This window comes from Mesocricetus auratus, unplaced genomic scaffold (genome assembly GCF_017639785.1).
Source record: "Mesocricetus auratus isolate SY011 unplaced genomic scaffold, BCM_Maur_2.0 Super-Scaffold_100066, whole genome shotgun sequence".
NCBI lineage: Eukaryota > Metazoa > Chordata > Mammalia > Rodentia > Cricetidae > Mesocricetus > Mesocricetus auratus.
The window spans coordinates 1936289-1942810 of NW_024429235.1; the positions used below are offsets into that span (position 1 = coordinate 1936289).

Here is a 6522-nt window from a genome sequence, read left to right on the forward strand (position 1 = left end):
GCCACCATGTGGTTGCTGGGAATTGAACTCAGGACCTCTGGAAGAGCAGTCAGTGCTCTTAACCTCTGAGCCATCTCTCCAGCCCCTGGTTTTGTTTTTTGAGACAGGGATTCTCTGTCCTGGAACTGTAAACTGGGCTGGCCTTGAACTCACAGAGATCCACATCCTGAGTGTTGGGATTAAAAGCAGGCACCACCAATGCCTGGCTGCCTTCATTTCTTATAACATGGGTGTTAGAGGCTGAAGATGTAGCTCAATTAGTGGAATTTTATGTAGCATTCATGAAGACCTGAGTTTAATCCCCAGCCCCCAATAAAACCTGGAGTGATGGTGAAGCCTGAAATCTTAGCACCCCAAGATAGAAGCAAAAGGTGCAAAGTTCAATGTCATACTCAACTGAATAGTAAGTCTGAAGCCAGTCTGGGACCCTGTCTCAAAAATAATGACAATAATAACTATTAAAACATATTAAAATAATACTTACTTTATAAGATTGTGCCAATAAATGCAACAAAGAGATGTTAAGGAGACAGAGGCAAGCTGAAATCTGTAAATTTGAGGCCAGCCTGGTCTACATATAGCCAATTCTAGGCCAGATATGTCTACATAGTGAGACTCTATCTCAAAACAAACAAAAACTCAAGTCTAACCAATTACAAAACAGCTGCATAAGGCTAGGAGAGAGACTCAGTGGTAGAGTGTTCTGGTAAAGTGTCCGGCAATGAGTAAGGTACCAGCTTCCATGTCCAACACTGGAGAAAAAGTTAGAAATTCTTAAAAACTACACAATGGAGACCGGGTGGTGGTGGTGGGTGGTGGTGTTGCACGCCTTTAATCCCAGCACTCAGGAGATAGAGACAGGCGGATCTCTGTGAGTTTGATGCCAGCCTTGGTCAGCAAAGCAAGACAGGCTCCAAAGCTACACAGAGAAACCCTATCTCCAAAAACCAAAAAAAAAAAAAAAAAAAAAAAAGGAGAAAAAAGAAAGAAATAGCCAGGCATTGGTGGCGCATGCCTTTAATCCCAGCACTTGGGAGGCAGAGGCAGGTGATCTCTGTGAGTTCGAGGCCAGCCTGGTCTACAGAGCGAGTTCCTGGACAGCCTCCAAAAAGATACAGAGAAACCTGTCTCAAAAAAAAAAAAAAAGAAAGAAAGATAGAAAACCCTACACAATAGTCAAAAGAACAAAATCTGTTTTATATTGTTATGGATTTACTAGTTATCAACACCAAAACTAAATCCCTCATCCATGATCCTAAGCAACCCTAATTAAACTCACTGGGACACACACACATATACACTCACACTTACATACACACACATTCGCACATGCTCACACTCACACACAAGGAAGTAAGACTACTTGGGAAGAAGAAAGGGATCACCTGGAGAGCCAGGGCATAAGAAAGGGGTGGGAGGTATAAGGGGCTATTCTTGGTTGTCAACTTGCCTACATCTGGAGTTAAGTAAAACCCAAGCAGCTGGGTACACCATTGAATGATTATTATTATTATTATTATTATTATTATTATTATTAAATCATTTGACGTGGGAAGAGCCACCCTAAATCTGTATCTTTTGAGGGAGAGTCACCTTAAATCTGGGCCCTGATGGCAGCCTATGTAAAGGACACAGAAAGAAGCAAGCCACTGCTCTTGGCCTGTCTGCCCTCACTCTCACGGGCAAGCCCATTAGAGCCTACTTCTTTGGGATTCCAGCAATTACTGAAGATCAGTGAGACATCATCCATCATCATAGACCAAACAACTACTGGACTCCTGGATAGGAGGCAGCCATTGCTGGATAGCCAGACAACAGCCTGTAAGCCACTCTGATACATCCCATCTTTAGGTATATAGAAATCCACTCTGTCTGTTGTTTCTCTAGACAACCCTGGCTCATACAGGGTCTAAATGTGCTTAGCAGGAACTTAAAGCCTCAGTGTAAAGTTCAACCCCAGCAATTTTTTCTCAATGCTTAAATAGTCACCAAGGGTTTCCTTTCCTAGGAGTGGTCTCTAAAATGGAATGAATTATCTGACAGATTAATGAATAAACAATAGCTTAATTAATCAGCTGTTACTATTACCCCACAATGCTGAGGAAAAGGAGTAAATTCTAGAGAGGACTGCAAGTTTCTGTACCCCAATAAGCCTCTCCACCTATGCAGCAATCCAAATCAAACTGAACTAGAAAAAGTCCACATTTGCCGGGCATTGGTGGCGCAAGCCTTTAATCCCAGCACTCCGGAGGCAGAGGCAGGCGGATCTCTGTGAGTTCGAGGCCAGCCTGGTATACAAAGTGAGTGCCAGGACAGGCTCCAAAGCAATACAGAGAAACCCTGTCTCAAAAAAAAAAAAGTCCACGTTTAATGGATACAACGCTAAGCTCCTGGGTGGCCTTCCAACCCCGCAGAGAGGAGACAGGAAAGAGAGACCAGAAAAACCCTGAGTCTAATTTCTGAGAGGTAGTTTAAATACCCTGTGGGAGTGGTCTTGAGCATCTCTGGGGGAGAGGTCATCATTTGGTGGGCTTTCTGAGATGCAACAAGGTTTGGAGAGAGATAGGGGAGGGAGCTTGGGTGGAACTTCCACTATAGCAAGGACCGAGAAATTAAGTTGTTATTTGCTTTACTTCCCAATTGTTCCTGTTTCTGGTGTGTGTGCGAGTGTGTGTGTGTGTGTGTGTGTGTGTGTGTGTGTGTGTGTGTTTTGCATGAGTACATGTGTACAAGCCTGTGGAAGCTAGAGGTTAGCATGGAGTATTTTCTCAGTTTGTTCCATCTTATTTTTAAGACTTTTTGTTTGTTTGTTTGTTTGTTTTTGTTTTTCGAGACAGGGTTTCTCTGTGTAGCCCTGGTTGTCTTGGAACTAGCTCTGTAGACTAGGTTGACCTTGAACCCAGAGATTCACCTGCTTTTGCCTCCAGAGTGCTGGGATTAAAGACATGCCCCACCATCGCCCCAGCCTTGTCTTTATTTGTTTGTTTGTTTGTTTGTTTTAATACAGGGTCTCTCTATGTAGCCCTGGCTCTCTTAAACCGGAACTGGAGAGCAGGTTGGCATCAAACTCAGAGACTGCATGCCTCTGCTGAGATTAAAGGCATATACCATCACACCCAGGAAAAGGTGACTCACAATTTCTAAATACTTCAGTATATGCCCTCATTGCTCCAAAAGCTTGCCTCTAACACGTGATCCTTTTGTCTTTCTGGTTTGTTTTTCTCTCTGAAGGCTTTGTTAAAGGTTTGGGTTTCCCACTGTCCCGATGCCTCTTTGTTCCTGACCCCAGGCCTTGATTTGCTTACTAATGGCAACCCTAGGATCCCCGGAATTTTAATAAATAGTTCTTATAATTTCACACACACACACTCCTCCTACCCCCTCCCCACTCTCATCCTCAGCCTCCCAGCCCTTCCCCCACACCCTCCCTTGCCTGTTCCATTACCTTTCTTCTCTTTACAAACTCCAGTTTCTCTGGTATCTAAAGGAAGGCCAAGAGTGAACCCTACCCTTCCTCTTTGGAATGTTTAAATTCCTGCCGTCCCTAACGGAATGAACTCTGAGAAGGAACCACCAGACAAGACTCTGAATAGCCCTCCTTGATCTTCACCCCCCCCTCTTCCCCTAAAACACCATGGCAACTGCCACCTGAAAGAGAGGCTGGGGCAGCCATGGAGTAAGACTGTTTGCCCAGGCTCTTATTCAGCAGTTTCACAGGGCACTCCCCTCCTGTCTGCACAGTTTGTGTACTTTTGCTAGTGGGACAGCCAACGTGACAGTGCCTGCATTGCCAAAAGCCAGAAAGTACTGAACGTGTTTCCTTGTAGACGCTCAATATCTATTTGTTTTGTTTTGTTTTGTTGAGACAGGGTTCCTCTGTGTAGCCCTGGCTGTCCTGGAACTCACTCTGTAGACCAGGCTGGCCTCAAACTCAGAGCTCCACCTGCCTCTGCCTCCTGAGTGCTAGCCACTGCCCAGTTTAATTTCTATTTTTTTTTCAGTCTTGAAGTTTAAGCCATTTTTCAGTTCTGTAGCAAGAAAATGGGGCTCATGAATAAGGCAGAAATCAGTAGGAAGGTAGGCAACAGTGTCACACCGGGGTTAAAAAAAAAAAAAACAAGCCGGGCATTGGTGGCGCACGCCTTTAATCCCAGCACTCGGGAGGCAGAGGCAGGCAGATCTCTGTGAGTTCGAGGCCAGCCTGGTCTACAGAGTGAGTTCCAGGACAGCCTCCAAAGCCACAGAGAAACCTTGTCTCGAAAAACCAAAAAAAACAAAAACAAAAACAAAAACAAAAAAGCTGTCCAGTCATGCACTCCTTAGGCATGTTTCCCCTCTCCAGTTACCAGCTTTGAGACATTGAACAAGAAGCTACTTTGTCTCTCTACTGCCCACCTTCCCTACTTTTATGTTCCCAGCAGAGGCAGAAGCAAGTGGATCTATGTGGGATCCATGGGAGTTCGAGGTCAGCCTGGTCTACAGAGTGAGTTCCAGGACAGCCGAGGCTACACAGAAAAACCTTGATCGATAAAACAAAAGCAAACAAACAAACAAACAAAAACTGAGATATACTGCAGGAACAAGGAAAACAAAACGAATATGGCCTACCTTTTATGATATGAGATTCTGCAACAAAGTCTATGTATATAGTACGCCCTGCTAAAATAAGATAGTATAGTCAAGCACTCGGGAGGCAGAAGCAGGCAGATCTCTGTGAGTTCGAGGCCAGCCTGGTCTACAGAGTGAGTTCCAGGACAGCATCCAAAGCCACAGAGAAACCCTGTCTCGAAAAACCAAAAAAAAAAAAAAGATAGTATAGTCAAAGGTCCAAAGTGAAGACTATTGTAGAAATCTCACATGTATTTCCAGATTCCTGATTCAGTCCTCTATTAAGTTATAGAAACATAGCATTCTAGTTCTTTCGAAGGTAGAAAAAATGGCTCTAATAATGCCTATATTTCTATGAACAAACTAGAAAAAGAACAGGGTTGTATCCTGAGAAGAGTCATCAAATGAAATGCCAAAAGGTTTCTGGGGCCTCCACGTGACTATAACTTTACTTTAGAAAACAGAAACTTTTTATTTTATGTGCATTGGTGTGAAGGTGTCAGATCTCCTGGAGCAGAGTTGCAGACAGCTGGGAGCTGTCATGTGGGTGCTGGGAATTGAACCTGGGTCCTCTGGAAGAGCAGTCAGTGCTCTTAACCACTGAGCCATCTCTCTAGCCTTATAATTTTACTTTTAGGACAAATCCCACTTTGAGTTTGATATCACAATTACATGACTAAAAGTGATTCGCTTGCTCTTACAAAGAACCAGAATTGAAATCCAAGCATCCCCATCCATTGACTTAAAAACCACCTCTAGGGGCTGGAGAGATGGCTCAGAGGTTAAGAGCAGTGACTGCTCTTCCAGGGGTCCTGAGTTCAATTCCCAGCAACCACATGGTGGCTCACAACCATCTGTAATGATGCCCTCTTCTGGCCTGCAGGCATACATGCAGACAGAACACTGTATACATAACAAATAAATAAATCTTTAAAAAAAAAAACCACCTCTAACTCTGACTTCAGGGCATTGGACAGGCTCTTCCAGCCTCTGCAAACGCCCACATTCATATGCACACTCACATAAATAAAAACATTAAAAAGAAGTCCTTAAAAAGTAATTTGCGGCTTCGCAGATGCCGCTGTCTCTTCGCGTCTTCCTTCAGCCATGGTCAACCCCACCGGGTTCTTCGACATCACAGTGGATGGCAAACCCTTGGGACACGTGTCCTTTGAGCTATTTGCAGACAAAGTTCCAAAGACATCAGAAAACTTTCGTGCTCTGAGCACCGGAAAGAAAGGATTTGTTCATAAGGGTCCCTCCTTTCACAGGATTATCCCAGGATTCAATGTGCCAGGGTGGTGACTTCACACGCCATAACGGCACTGGCGGCAGGTCCATCTACGGAGAGAAGTTTGAGGATGAGAACGTCATCCTGAAGCACACAGGTCCTGGCATCTTGTCCATGGCAAATGCTGGACCAAACACAAATGGTCCCGTTTTTTTATCTGCACCGCCAAGACAGAGTGGCTGGATGGCAAGCATGTGGTCTTTGGGAAGGTGAAAGAAGGTGTAAACGTTGTGGGCGCCATGGAGTGTTTCGGATCCGGGAATGGCAAGACCAGTAAGAAATCACCATTTCCGACTGTGGGCAACTCTAATTCTTTTTGTTTGTTTGTTTGTTTGTTTTGTTTTGTTTTTCGAGATAGGGTTTCTCTGTATTGTTTTGCTAGCTCTGTACACCAGGCTGGCCTCGAACTCACAGAGATCCGCCTGCCTCTGCCTCCCGAGTGCTGGGATTGCAACTCTAATTCTTCTGACTTGCAGGCTTCTTACCCACCAGACCATTCCCTCTGTAGCTCGGGAGAGCATCCCCCCCCCCCATCTGCTCACAATGCTCTGTAATCTCTGCCCTCACTGAAATTCTTTGGGTTCCACATTCTCCTCATTCCCCTCCAAGTCTAGCTGGTTTGC

General features: G+C 44.8%; 1 pseudogene; it reads left to right on the forward strand.

Annotated features, from left to right (window-relative positions):
* Nucleotides 1-4528: 4528 nt before the first annotated feature.
* Nucleotides 4529-6245, forward strand: LOC121136379 (annotated as a pseudogene).
* The last annotated feature ends 277 nt before the right edge of the window (nt 6246-6522 follow it).